Raw genomic sequence first — 15,837 nt, 5'->3', positions numbered from 1 at the left:
CTTTGGTGAAGGCAACCCAAAAGGACCATGCACCATCGGGTCAAGTACATACGAAAATAGTTATGGACTTAGACACTAATCCAACAGTCTCCCACTTGGATAAGTCTAATAACTATCCTGCGTATGACTTCAGATCCTGATCTGCAATCGTAGCTTTCCAAAGTCGCTGTCAACTCTGATCTTATCAGATACGCGTGTCCTTTAGATAAGGGATCATATATTCCTCCATTCTAGATATTATCATATAGACTGAGACATGGATCTAAATCATTCTCTCTGTCTATGTGCTGTTTCCCAAATTCATATTTATGAAGACTGACAACAGACTACAATTGAACACATCAATTTAGTCCCGGCTTGGCCAAGCGTTTAGGTGCCATCACTAAATCATCGAGGGGCCCACATATATCGCTTTTATCCTACTTTGGATAAAAGGAACGGATAAAGTTTGACTCAATGCTCGCTTGCACTCACTCATCAAATCACACACAACAATATGTTTTATAACACCAAGTTACTGGTGCGTTTACATATTATCAATGTGCAACCGACTCGCAAGATACAACTCACACATCTCGGTTTCAAGAATATAAGATGTTATCGTCTCACCAATCACTCGTGATGAAATCCATGAAGTGATCCAAGTGAGCGTGGGTTTAATCCAATGCTCAAACTCATATTCATAAGCACTCATGAACGTTGCAGCAAACAATTGCTTATGTCTAATACACTTTAGACAATCCACACACCAATTCACGACAGTCTTCATTCATATCTACTTCCAACATATGATCGACTGTGGCCCGTTTGAATAATTTGACTGTTCTTAACCAATTAAATTATTCAGGAAGTCAAAACATGCAAAGTGAAACACAAGAATAATACTAATCCCATATGGTCTCAAACCTTTGAGTATAAATAAAACACCTTTTATTTATCACCATATTGATTACTCATTATTTGTCGTTTCAGTTAATCAACCTTTTACTTGAATTATTACCACACTTGTCCCATGATCTTAGCATGCACACAATGTTTTCTTATGGTTCTTACTTTGTGAAATAGATCATACTCATTTCACAATTCCTAATTCCTATCACCAGTGTAAGAATATCAAATTCTTACCACTTATAGAATATGTTAGATTCTAACATTTTATGCAATGATCCTTTTATAATATCACTGCACTAAAGTCACAATGACTATTGCCAATGAATTACAAAGTCCTCGATCAGAAATTTTTACAAGACAATTCCACAGATGTGATGTCTCTCACTCAAAGTACATTCCTTTGAACATCCTTTTGCATAAAAGTTTCTAATCTTAGACATAGATTCTCAATATCTAACTCCCAATATGGAAACCTTTCCATACTTACCATATCACAACTCATTCTTAATAGAATCGTATCCATTCATAATAATGTCGATATGCTCCATTCAATATCATACTTCAACCTACTCACAAGTGACCAATCCTCGGCAAACCTTGGATTGTCCTTTGATAGTTGTTTAATTATCTTAGTCAAAACCAATTCTAGTCCTTTTTCCCTCTAAATGCGCTAGACATTTGGAAAATTTTAGAATGGTCAAATATTATAGCATTCGCAATCGATCCTATACCCGAGGCATATGGGATACGATGCATAATGTCTTACATAAAGAATTGATACTTTATCAATCTTCTGCCATAATATTTTACGTGCTACGTTCTCATAATTTGAAATATGAAGAGGAATGTCATAATCATAATCAAAATTTAAGAACGCACTATGTATCCTTTGACTAAATTTATTAAAATTTCTCAATCTAAACTTTAGATTTTTGAAACGAAGTACAATATTCTCTCCCTTAATTATAGCAAACAAATTTATACCCTTACTACTTTGCAAAGTATAACTCTTGTTTTCTATAATTAATATTGCTAAATTGCAATACTTGCCTTAATAATCATATAATCATAACATTTATGCTCCCACTATCATGATGATTATTATAAAAATAACACTTATGCTCCCACTAGCTTTGACATGTATTCAGAAAACAGCTTAACTTACAGAAAAACAATACCTATTGAATTTCTTAAGTTCATGTTTCTAATACTTAATGCTTTGATAATCCTTTATCAAGGCTTCTTAATCTCATACACCTTTATCCAAGATAGCTCATATGTGTCTTAAACAATTAAGACTAATTGCCAAAACTCACAATTCGAATCACGGAGAGGGATACCGTATCCATAATCAAATTTGAGAATGCAATTTTACAGTTGCTATCTTCTTAAAATCTCTCTTAGTGAAAGCATTTTCTCACAGTCATTTTCATGAAGGAGAAAATCTTATGACACTTAGATTTTAATGGTATATGTATTCCTATCCAAAGTTTACGACAAATTCAAACTCATATGGATCGAACTTTCTTAATCTTCATTTCTTGCCTTATGGTAACACGGTTGCCCATCATGTCTTCCAAGTAGTTAAGCAGCTCACCCTTTCCTATCAATGTATTTTTTTATTGATTAAGGTTCTTGCCTCTTATGTGTTCAAATGAGAACTCATAGGGCTCACATGCATAATTAACTTAATTGGAATTGCATAGAAACAAGATAATGTCAACACAATGGGTTGTAAACCTCAAGTCGTGTGCTAGTGATGATCGATAAGGTTTATTCTTGATTAGTTCTTGAAACTTTTCAAGATCATTAAGACTCCCACTGACTCCTTGACATATAAGATTCTCTTGTCAATGAAACATTTCTTGACAAACGAATATTCAAGAGTAAGTGCAGCTTTTATCAAGACAAAACACTTCATAAAATTTGGTCCTAGTTGGTCTTTGTCTTATCAAGACACCACAACTTTCCATATTTGATGAATGTTATAAACCTTCCTAATATTTGTCACTCAATGTCACAATCTTAACTCTAAGACTTGTTTTGGAACGAAGTATGATTGGCTTTTTGATTTAACCATTTCTTCGATTCTCGATTCCTCTTCTTAGACATACAATTGCACTAAGACTCACTTAGAGGATCAATGGAGATATGGTTATTAATCATTAAGACCTATCATAAAACTTAATAAAAGGTACTCTCCCTTCTTCTTAGAATAGAGAAACTTTTATCTTTCTGCCTACTTGATTCTTCTTATTCGTTCTGCTATTGATATAAACCTTTTCAATCAACTAAGAATTACACTTAATATCATAAGTGTAATCATATTTACTTAACCTTAGTAAATCATGACGAACATCTTTGTTACTCTTGCGGTGGAATTGATCAACACACAACCTTGTGTACTTGATCTCCTATTCCTTCACTTGACACTTTGTCAACGAATTAGTCTAATTTTCTCAAATGTGAAAATTTTTCATTCATCATACAATACTTGTTGTATGATTCCAAGTTTCTTTCCACTTGAAACTTGGTCGATGAGAAACTTTCCCTATTTGGTGAATTCTTGACATTTCCACAAATAACATAATTAAGAATCACATCCATTCGTTGTAGAAATATGCAAACATCAATTTTTCATAACGATTTCATTGCAAGGAAATAAATAAATAAATAAATAAATGAGTCAAATCAAAATTTTATTTTATTCATAAAGCAGCGGAAAATATTTTTGTCCTTACAATGCAAAATCAAATGAAAGACTATGTAATTGAATATTACTAACAACTCTATCATAACTTTCTAAGCTCAAAATCTAATCTTCGAATCCATGTGATCGAGATCCATTTCTTCATGATTAGACTCACTTTGCTCTTTCATCAAGCTTCCTCTTCTTTTCATTGATCCTGCAAAACATTCAAATGCAATCTTATAACATTATGTATCAATGAATAGGAACTTAATGGAGTTAGATAGTGGATTTTACCTGAAGCACAGCCATACTCTTTGACTCTCCCATCTTCTGGACTCTTCAGGCTCTTAGGGCAGACTCGTACCCAACACCCTTTCTCTTGGCAGCAAACGCAGGTGGGTTCTCCTAGAACATCCTCGGAAGCATGGTTGGTTGACTTTCCCAACAAATACGCTCCATTGGTTTGCCAAATCATTTCTGATTCAGCAGCAATGAGCATGTAAGTTAGGTCAATGAGGTTTTCGTCATGATCCATCATATAATACTTTCTTTTGAACTCATTATATGATTCGGGAAGTGACTGCAGAACCCAGTTCATAGCCAACTTATCCGGGAATGACGCACCCAACATTATCAACCTATCGATGTGTGATTTCATTCCTAGAACGTGGGCACACACGGGTTTACCATCTTCATGTTTCATTTCCAATAGGGCTTTAGTGACATTGAACCTTTCAATTCTTCGATCTTGTGGGTTAGGGAGAATAACGGGAGGAGGAGGAGGAAGTGAAGCATGATCTCTTGTTCCTCGATCGAATCATGGAATATCATCTTCATGTGGAATGCTTGTTCCACGGGATTTGGGAAGACCATAGTCGTCGAACTTTGACATCTACAAAACGGGAGAAAACAAATTCAAGTTAGTTGATCGATTGAGTCCTTAATAAATCACCCAAATGAGATATTAAGGCTAGGACCCAACACAGTATTCCACAACTCAGGAGAGGGATGCCGTAACCCTAATTGCAGAACATTTGAAGGTAAGTGAATGATGATTCACTAATTTCCCACCATGAAAAACGAAAAACAGATTAAGTCTTAAATGTATTGAAAACTCCTAGATTCTTTGAGACTCATTGAACCTTTTCAATGGCATGTTTAAATCTCGATATGCCCCTCTAGTTTGTGACTGGGATGCCGAGGATCACAAAGCGGGTGTGAATAACCATGCAAATCTACATGGTGCCCTCACATGTTACGGTCACGTATTCGATGTGCCGGTAAACCACACACGCTCCACCGAACTATGACAAACATTGAGACACCCTTTTCTACCTTTGCTTAGAACCATTTAGTGTGCCGGTTAACCATACACGCTCCACTAACGTCTTCGCAAGGGCACAAAGTGTAATTTCATGGGATTGCATCAATTCACTTTTGCCTAAAGTAACTAAGATTGGGAATTTTATGAAAGCATGTAGTTACTTTTATACTTCATTATACTTATAACGGAAGGTTTCTGTCCTATCCTACCCGTTCGGCTAACGACCCTCCACTAGTCAAGAGTGCGGTGGGTAAGAGTGGATACCCATTCAATCGCCATTTTATAGGCAATTTCCTTAAACACCCCTTATACACCAGCTTCGTGCACAACAAGAAAAAGACCCTTTTACGACGCGCAAACCACGACACTCATTGATCTATGTTACGCAAAAGAGAGTGACATTGAAAAAGTGTCATCTCTTCAAAAAATTTAAGGATTTAGGTCACGCATTATTGCGTGCCCTTACTTTAGTGTTATAAGAAAAAAAATAAAAACACGGAGGGCACCGTATCTTAAACGCGCGTCCTTTATGAGTGTCGCTTTATAATTTTAATGAACGCGCGTTTAGGAGATAGGTTTAGTAGATAGGGGGGAAATGAAATCCCCAAAATTTTGAAAATCCGCTTTGTTCTTTTCTACCTTTTTTCTATCTTTCATCTTCACAATCGATTCTCTCCTCTCCCTCCTCTCTGATCCGCTTCTCCCCTACTCCTGACCTTACTTGTTAATCGTCTCATCGGATCTCTGCTCTAGTGTCTCTCTGAAGATCAAGAAATTTCAAGCCCTAGTCTCCCTCTGAGGCAGAGACGAAAAGAGAAAGAAACATGAAGAATGCACCTATCGTTGTTACGACTTATGATGCTTCTCAAAGCTTTTGATAAGAACACTGACTCAGATACTTCTCAAAGCTTTTTATAAGCACCCCGTCGGCTTTGCATACCGGAAATCGACCCACATCCTCAAATTAGGGTTTTTTTTTCATCCCTCAAATTACGACCCACATCCTCCATAGATCGATCCTTATTGCTTCATTTCTCAAAAGAAATTGAACACTTTACATTAAAAGGGCAACAAAATCAACTATTTCTGGAACTTGGGTTTCGATTCCTATTGAAATTGAAGGGCTTCTGGTCACCATGATCAAAGGGTTACGGTCTCGTTTGTCAATGAATGCTCACAGGGCCACGAAAGCTAGGGTTTTTAGGCAAAGCTAGAATCGATCTTGTCTCGTTCCTTCGGAATCACGAGGACGCTGATTGCCATGGAGTATAGATGTGGTTAACAGAAGACGAGGAACCATGAGAGAAATCTGGAAATTAGGTAAAAACGATAACTAGTCTTCATTCACGCTCTTCTCCAAGCTAATCGAGTTCCATTTTTTTCTTATCTGACTCGCTTGACCATAGTAATGGTTAGTAGAGTTCCACTTTTTTCTTCTTTCTTGCTTCCACTTCATTTAGTGGTGTTTGGCACTATGGTTGATTTGTAATTTTTGCTTCTTGGATTATGAAATCGATACCTCATGGTTTAAGTTGCGGTATTCCCTATTAGTAATTAGATTGTTTTTTTGCTCATGTCAATTGATTAGTTTCAGTGAAAATATTAAGTAATCATAATCGAAATAATCCAACCCATCTAACTCTGGACTTTTCTTTTATTCATCTAACAGGGAGTTACATGAATTGTGAACCACTGTGAATTATTAGAATTGATATGTGAATCCTTCAATGGTGGATATAGGAACTCCAGCTGCTTTCCAGATCACATATTTGTCAAATATAACAAAGCTCCCAGTCCTATTGAAGCTAATAATGGCATGGAGGGTAGAGTTGGAAAGATGAAATTGAACAACATTGATTTGAACATGGTGTCCTAAGTTCGAGAAGATTTATGGCCTTGGAAATCAGTATGTGACAGCTACAAAAATGGTTCTCCAATTATGTGATCCTATTTGTGAAAAAAAAAATTTAACAAATTTTATATAAAAAACTAACTATTTTTGTATATTGACACTTGATAGAACAGTGAGGCTATGGTATACATTGACATGCCTGCAGGGCTATCTGAAGTTCTTGAGCTTGATGACAAATATGCTAGTCCAGTTCACATAGCTGCAGATCTGCTTTCTCAGGTTGCTTTTTCAGATAGCCGGTTATTCCTATAATCACTAGTATTATTTATGTAAAATGATGGTGTGATGTTATTTTAATCAAGAAATCACCAAGTAATGGTAGAGGTTAGTTTTTCTTTTTTCTATTCTATTTTTAGTTTATTTTTTTATAATATGTTTTTGACTTTTAACAACTTGAATCTTGTTGGTTTTCAATTCTCAGACGATTACTTGTTCTTATTAGTATTAGTTGTCAATTGCTAATGTGTTGAATTATTTTATGCAGCTGTCAACTGTCATGGTTGAATACGGAATGGAGCTGTCAACTGTCTTGTTTGTAGAAAAGACATCAATGCCCTTTTCATCCTCATCATCAGAAATAGCAAATTCTATATTAAAACAAATATCAAAATTAAGGATACAAACATCAAGATAATATGTAACAAATCTATATAAGCAAACTATTACATGTCTTGTTATACCAAATTAGGGTCCGTTTATGCTTTTTTTTCTTCCTTGTATTGTTATTTTTAGTAAGTTATTTACACAATCGTAATATTCCATATCATTAATGTCGTTATCATCATCATCATCATCATGAAATATCAACTACTTCAAGAAGTCAAATCCATATAGTAATTTCATTTTTTTTTCTATTTTATAAAACATCCAAAACAAAGCAACAAAAGTGAAGCAATTAATACAAATACAATTCCTGAAGAAGTAGATTGTCCTTCATTTGGATCATTGCCATATGGTGTTGTCAAGAGAAACAAGAAATTAAAAGCTTTTAAGCCTGGAAATCAAGAACCAAATGCTGGTAATACAAATATATCTTTTTTTTTTTGCAATTGTAAATGTTATATTTCTGTAATTTGAAAAATCGATTAAACTCTCTTTTTATTACAGATTCTGGAGAAAATCTAGTTGCTGCTTTTCGTTCTGATAGTTCTCTAAGCTTACTCGAATCAGTATTTTAAATGGAATTGGAATTCAAGATTCCATTCCATGATGTGTTTTGTTGTTAATTGGACAAAATTTAATTCCACCCGAATCCTTCTAATTCCATCATTCATGGAATTCACAATATCTTTCAAGTTTGGGAGGACTTCAATTCCCTTCCTTCTCTTATTTGTCAAAAGACCAAAATACCCCTACATATATGATTAAAAATATAATCTTTCAGAATTGGAATTCAAGATTCTGTTATATGACGTGTTTGGTTTCCAAATGGACAAAATTCAGTTACATCGGAATCACCATCCCTTACAGAGTTTTCATTCCTTCCATTTTTGTTAAAAGACCAAAATACCCCTGTATATAAAGATTCTAGAAATCAACTATACACGAAATTGAATTTCATTCATATTCTGTGAACCAAACATCATTAAATATGCATGTTATGATTTCCAATTATTTTTTTAATGAAAAAGTTTATTAAATTGGTTTCAGGACTCCTCACAAAGAAGTTTGTTAATTTGATACATGCTGACAAGGATGGAATTCTTGATCTAAACAAAGTTGCAGTTACATTAGAAGTATCATCTGAATCTGATATACATTCTCCTTCATTAATGGTTTATAAAGACTTATTTATAAATGTTTTCATCATTTTATTGATTTTCAGTAGTGATTAAACATTTAAACCATTGTCCTTTTATTGATTTAGCCACTAAGCTATTTTTTGTTATCAGTTTACTGAACTATTATTATTATAATAATCATAGATAAATAATAGTTTAGCGGCTTAATCAATAAAAAAGTGAAAGTACTTTGTGATTTTTTTATTTATTTCCAATTCTCAATACGAAGAAAAATGTTTTTTTAAACAGTTAAATTAAGTATAATGATTTAATCACATTACATATTTTAGTTAATGTACAAGTGTTTTTTGGTATTTGCAAAAAAAAAAAAATCAAATAAAAAAATAAATAAATGTTTCAAAAAATTGGATCATTTGGTCCTAAAATGTAACTTTATTGCATATTTAATATAAAAATCACTTTGTTGCATAAAAATTGATAAGAGGTGTATTCACCTGATTACATTAAGTAATCCTTTAATAGTGAAAAACTATTTACCAGTTGAAGTATCTGTCATGATTGAGAGTGGTGGAGTTTCATGTAGCATGTATTGTATACGATTGTGATGTTTTTATTTATTTATTTATTTTTAACTTTTTTCAGGCTCAACTAAGTGTTACACCTAGAAAAGAAGGCCGGCTAAAAGTAACTGGTGTGATTTGGAAGTTATCTGATTCAATGGTTGGATTTTACGCTTTTGAACCGGATTTAATATAAAAAAGAATTTCTAAAGGAAGAAGGAAAGCTAAATAGAATACAAATAAACTTGAATTTTTGGTTATCAAGGTTCACTCTCTCTCTCTCTCTCTCTCTCTCTCTCTTTTTAATTTATGCAAATTGAAACCACATTGCTATTTTTAATTTTTAATTTAAATTATTTTTTCTCTTTCCAGAGTCTACCCAGACTTGAGGGTATTATTAATAACCTCCCAAGTTCAAACCAACATCTTGTGAAATCCAAGCACACAAAGGTGATAGAATGAAAGTTCATTACCGGGTGAGTTAGTATATACATCTACATAGCCACATAGGATTCCGGTTGACACGTCACCTAATTAGCAACTGCACATGAAGAAGCTGGGAATTCTAGAGTGGGAATTGGGACAAGTACTGATTTATCCCCTTCTACAAATGAGTTTACTTTCTTACCCTAGTACCCTTTTACCAATGAATTTACATTATTATTCTTTTTTTTTTTTACAACTGATTTTACCTTCTTACCCTTTACGATTATCCAGGAGCTGGATGCATTTTAGATCCCATCATCTCAATCTTAACTTGGTTGACTTTGTTTATCAGTTTGTAACTTGTGGTTTGATTTGGTTTCATAATATTCATAGTTAGTTAGACTTTGTTATGGAGCTACTTTCCTAACTCGAAAGTAAACAGGTGAGTTACTTGTGTTTGTAATTGTATGATATATATATATATATATATATATATATATATATATATATATATATATATATATATATATATATACACACACACACATTTATAGGAAATAAGATGGAATAAGTGGTCGTGGTTGTGTACAAATACTGGGCATATAAAATTTTATAAAATTGTAAATGTGGTGCAAGGGTAGTTCTAAATATTTGCATATGGTTTCAGGGGTTACTCAAGGAAAATGCAAATGACAGCAAATACTGGGCATATGGAGGTGACTTTGGAGATACACCAAATGACTTAAATTTCTGCTTAAATGGTATCATATGGCCTGATCGGACTCCTCATCCTGCTCTAAATGGTGATTACTATAATTTTTTTTGCTTAGTATTTAGGTTTTTGTTTAGTTATTTCCAACAAAAATGTTTCCATGATGAATCTTTTGGTAGAAACAATGTATAAGAATTACTTCATTGAGCTAATTATGATGCGATCTCTTTGTTTATTTGTTTTTAGAGGTCAAGTATTACTATGGCATAATTAAGGTATCAATATCATCACTCATACTTATTTGTCTATATCATTTTCATGAAAATGTTTATGTTGCGTATTATATATTCATATGTCCAGTTGTGCTTTCTATATAGAAAATGTTAACCTTGGTCTTTGCGTTTTTTGTTCATAGATTACAAACACCAATTTCTTTTGAACAACAGAAGATCTAGAGTTTAATTGGGTGATTGAAGGTGATGGATGTAAACTTGATTTTAGAACTCTCAGTCTACCAACATTAGAGTTTAATTGGGTGATTGAAGGTGATGGGTGTAAACTTGATTCTGGAACTCTTAGTCTACCAACATTAGGGTTTAATTGGGTGATTGAAGGTAATGTTGGTTCTTGAAATGAGACTCAAGATATCATATTTTGGCATGGCTAGAAGCTTTGGAGGAAACGAGACTCAAGCAAAAGTAAACACACAGAGAGTTGTTGGCACATAGTAAGCTAGATGATGCAATTGTATATAACTGAGTTCATTTTTTTGTAACATTTACTCACTATTGGAATAATTATTTGTATTTGACATATTAGTGAAATGAATTATCTTTTTTATTTATGGTATTTTATATTATATTATGAGATTTTCAATGTATTATTTAATTTGAAAATTAATAAATCTATAAATAATATTTTTTTAAACATTTAAAATTATGATACGCAAAAATGTGTGTCATCTTTCTTGATACGCATTGTGTGTCATTAACACGCGCGTCATAAGGTTACGACACGCGAATGCGTGTCGTCTTCCTTTATGACAGGGCCTTCCTTGATACGCATTGAATGTCGTAAACGCATGTCGTAATTGCACATCGTAAATGCGCGTCGTCTATAGATGACGCGCAAAAGCGCGTCGTCTCTCTTTATGACAGGGCCTTCCTTGACGCGCATTTGCGCGTCGTCTGAGCCTTTTACGACGCGCAATGAGCGTCGTAAAAGGCTGTTTTTCTAGTAGTGGTGAATGAGGCCTACTAACGGTAAAACTGACTTTTACTCATACATACATACATATATATATATATATATATATATATATATATATATATATATATATATATATATAATGTTAGACCTTTAATGTTATATATAGTATAGGGTGTATTTTACACTTTTAAAATACTAGGTGGTCAAAATTAACAATTATATTTTTAATTCAATTAAATTGTAAACCAAAACTTTATGGATTTATTAAACCTCTTTTAATTATACACCTTAATTAATTAATAAAACCATAAGGGTGCATGTGATTTGAACTTTTCAAAACAATACTAGGGTTTTAGAATTTAACATTCCTAAATTAAACTTTTAATCAACTTTTAAATTCCAAAACTTGAGGGCAAGTATTTGAAACATTTCAAAACATTTGGGTTTCAACTATTTAAATTTCAAAACAAAACTATTAAGTTCAAATTTAAACTATAAAACCTAAAGGGGAAAAATTGAAACTTTTCATAACATAAGGATCAAATAACAAATAATATAAATTAAACAATTAACTTCATCATTTATCTTTATTTGACCTAATCTCAATTTCTTGCATAATAAGTTACCCAATTATTACAAATAATCAAACTTAATCATATAAGGAAGTAATTATCTAATTAATTGGTAAATATCTTTTGTTTAATCAAGGATATATCCAAAATATGATTAAAATTCGAATTTTAATGATCCATAACAGGTAAGGTAAGTATCCAAGACCAAAACATCAAGAAATCCCGAACATGCCTCTTTCTGACGCTCGAACTCGCCGAGTACCACACTGTACTCGCCGAGTACACTGTGGTACTCGCCGAGTTTATCAGGCAGGGAGGCCAAAATTCGATTTTTGCAACATATAAAGCATCAATACAATAGAAACCAATCTAGGCTCTGATACCACTGATGGGTTTTAGCCAAAAGACATCCTATGTGCTCATGCAAACCCTAAAGCTTGGATCTAGGTTTCTCTATTGTACATGCTTTGAATCCAAGACTTAAAACCCTAATTCTAGCATACAAGTAATCATATTAGCATAAGAAATAGGTTTAGATGTTACCTTGATTGTTATGTAGTAATAACAATCACAAATCCTTCTTCTATTGACTTTAGAAAGCTTAGAGTCACAAATGTCACTCCTCTAATGGCTCACAAACACCAAGAGCAAGAGGATGAAGAGGAGAAGAGAAGGAGCTGCCCAAAACCGTGTGGAAACCCTAGAGGATTAGTTCTCCACGTTTTTGAGGCTTAAGGGCACTATTTATACATGTAGGCTATTAGGGTTTTAAACTAGGAAACCCTAATTTGGATGCTTAGGCCCTAAGAAACCCATGGATCCTTTCTTAAAGGCCCTTGGACGATTTCTAATGGGTTTCCCCATAGAATTCGTCCAACCTTAAATAATAAGGTAATCCATAGCCCAATTGTAATTATCTTATAATTACAATTCCAGTCCCTTAAGTTTAATTAATCTCTTTTAGCCACAAACTTAATTCTTATTAATTCTTGACTAATATTAATTAAACAATATGATTTCTCCTTTAATATATTATTCTCATAATATATTAATAAATCATATTTAATCCTTTCTCTCCATAATTCATCCTATCAAGTTGCTTTGGTGAAGGCAACCCAAAAGGACCATGCACCATCGGGTCAAGTACATACCAAAATAGTTATGGACTTAGACACTAATCCAACAATTTATATGTAATTGCGGCTGCTGATAGTCAACCAGGGTTGCTAAAAACCCTTAGAGCGTGCCGTTAACTCACCGGGGCTGCTGATAGCCATATGGTTGTGGATAATACATAGGTGTTTATTTGTGTTGTGTTATATGTGGTATTTTGGGGAAATCACTAAGCTTTGTGTTTACAGTTATTGGTTTATATGTGGTAGGTATTTCGCAGGATCACGGGAAGAAGAATGTCTGATTCTACACACGCATTGGGGAATTTACTACGGGGACATGTTTTTATTAACTCTGATAACACAACAAGAATAGCGACCTTTAGCGGCGACACTATTACCGGTGACATGGACTTTTAGCGGCGACAATTACTAGAGTCGCTGCTAAAAGTCCCTGTCGTCGACAATAGTGTCGCCGCTAAAGGGTTATGATTCGAATCCGCATTTTCCCCCTTGGTTAGATCTCAACCGTTCGATCAAATATCTAATCCAAAGGATGGGGTACCTTATTCGCACAAACCTAATACCGGTGACATATTTGTCGCCGCTAAAAGTGAAAAATGTCACCGCTAATAGTTACTTAAAAAATGACGCGATACCCTTCCCTCTAGATTGTTGCAGCGATTGCCTTCTGTCGCCGGTAAAGCCCTAGTTGTCGCCGCTAAAAGCGTTGCCGCTAAATGGTCTCCCAGATAAAAAAAAACGCACACAGATTGCTCATTTCTTCATTCTGTTTGTTGTTGCTATACGTGCGCCTCCTCCATTTTCCACTGATTTTGTGGTCTATTAGCTGATTCAAACAACATATCTTCCCAACATGGTGTGAGATTAGGGGTCAAGGGTGGTTAGGGCTTCTTGGGACCGATTTCTAGCTCCATCTGTTGAAGAAAGGTAAGTTGAATTTTTTGTATCTCTTTATATTTGTATGTTAATTTCGATTTCTAGCTGCATTTGATGATTAAATTGCAAGAAATTGTTCAATTTCAGTGTTTTTGGTGGTGTTGTCTTTGGGTTTACGGGTGAGGCTATTTTCGGGTGAAGACCAATTTTTCCCACTATATATCCGTTGATTTCCGCCACTACAGGTTCTATTATTTCAATTTTTGTGAATTTTGTATTTGTATGTGAAAATTATGTGAAAATTGCCATATGTGAAATTTTTTATATATTTAATATTTGTATGAATATATGTGAATTTGGTGTATATATATGCCAATGTATCTGTGTTTGATGTATATGTGGTATATGAGTATTTGGTAGAAGTATATATATGATGTTATTATCTATATATATATGTGAAATTATATTTGTTTGTTATAAGTAGGATGTTATTGTGTGTGTATGTGAATGTATGTATGTATGTTTTAAATGTGGTATATGAATGTGAAAATTGTGTATTTGGTATAAATAGAATGTTATTATCTATATATGTGAAATTATGTGCATTTGGTTTAAGTAGGATGTTATTTTGTGTGTATGTGAATGTATTTGTATTTGGTGTATATGTGGTATATGTATGTGAAAGTATGTGAATTTCATGCTCTTATGTATTATGTAAAAGTATGTGGTTTTGGTATAAGTAGGATGCTATGATTGAAAAAAAATAATAAATTATTGTTATAATTGGAAAAAAAACACAAAAAAAATGTTACAAAAATGTTTAAAAACTTATATACAAATACTAGAAAGTTTCTAGTTTGTTCCCAAACAAATTTTGGTATAAAATTCTTTATTTAATATTTTATTCATTAAAAAGTATTTGATAAACATATTAAAAGAAACAAACAATTTTTTTTCATGCTCTTATGTATTATGTAAAAGTATGTGGTTTTGGTATAAGTAGGATGCTATAATTGAAAAAAAATAAAAATAAATTATTGTTATAATTGGACAAAAAAACACAAAAAAAATGTTATAAAATTGTTTAAAAACTTATATACAAATACTAGAAACTTTCTAGTTTCTTCCCAAACAATTTTTGGTATAAAATTCTTTATTTAATATTTTATTCATTAAAAAGTATTTGATAAACATATTAAAAGAAACAAACAATTTTTTTTCATGCTCTTATGTATTATGTAAAAGTATAAGTAGCATGCTATAATTGAAAAAAAAAAATAAAAATAAATTATTGTATAATTGGAAAAAAAAAAACACAAAAAAAATGTTATAAAATTGTTTAAAAACAAATTAAAAGAAACAAACAATTTTTTTCATGCACTTATGTTTATGTATAGTAAACTCTAAACCCAAAATTATGTTTCAGCAAAATCATGTCCATTGATAAAAGCTGGACTACTAATCCATATCAAAACCATCCCGAATTCCAAGCAAGACTCAAAGCTTTTATCGAGAAGTCCTGGTCACACCTTGATAGTAATGGTAAAATCAGATGTGCATGTGAAAAATGTGATAACCGTTACTTCAAGTACCCGACTGTAGTGGAACGCCATATATTTATAAATGGTTTCAGTAGGTCATACAAAATTTGGATCTATCATGGTGAATCTTTTATTCCTCCAGTCGTCTTGCCAAGTAACAAAATGGCCGATTTAATCGACGATGTGATGTGGGAGTCGAGAGAAAATGATACCAATCTTGATGAAGGAACCTCGAATACAAGGG

Source organism: Lactuca sativa, chromosome 1, assembly GCF_002870075.4.
Source record: "Lactuca sativa cultivar Salinas chromosome 1, Lsat_Salinas_v11, whole genome shotgun sequence".
NCBI classification, from domain to species: Eukaryota; Viridiplantae; Streptophyta; class Magnoliopsida; order Asterales; family Asteraceae; genus Lactuca; species Lactuca sativa.
This window is presented reverse-complemented; position numbering follows the sequence as displayed.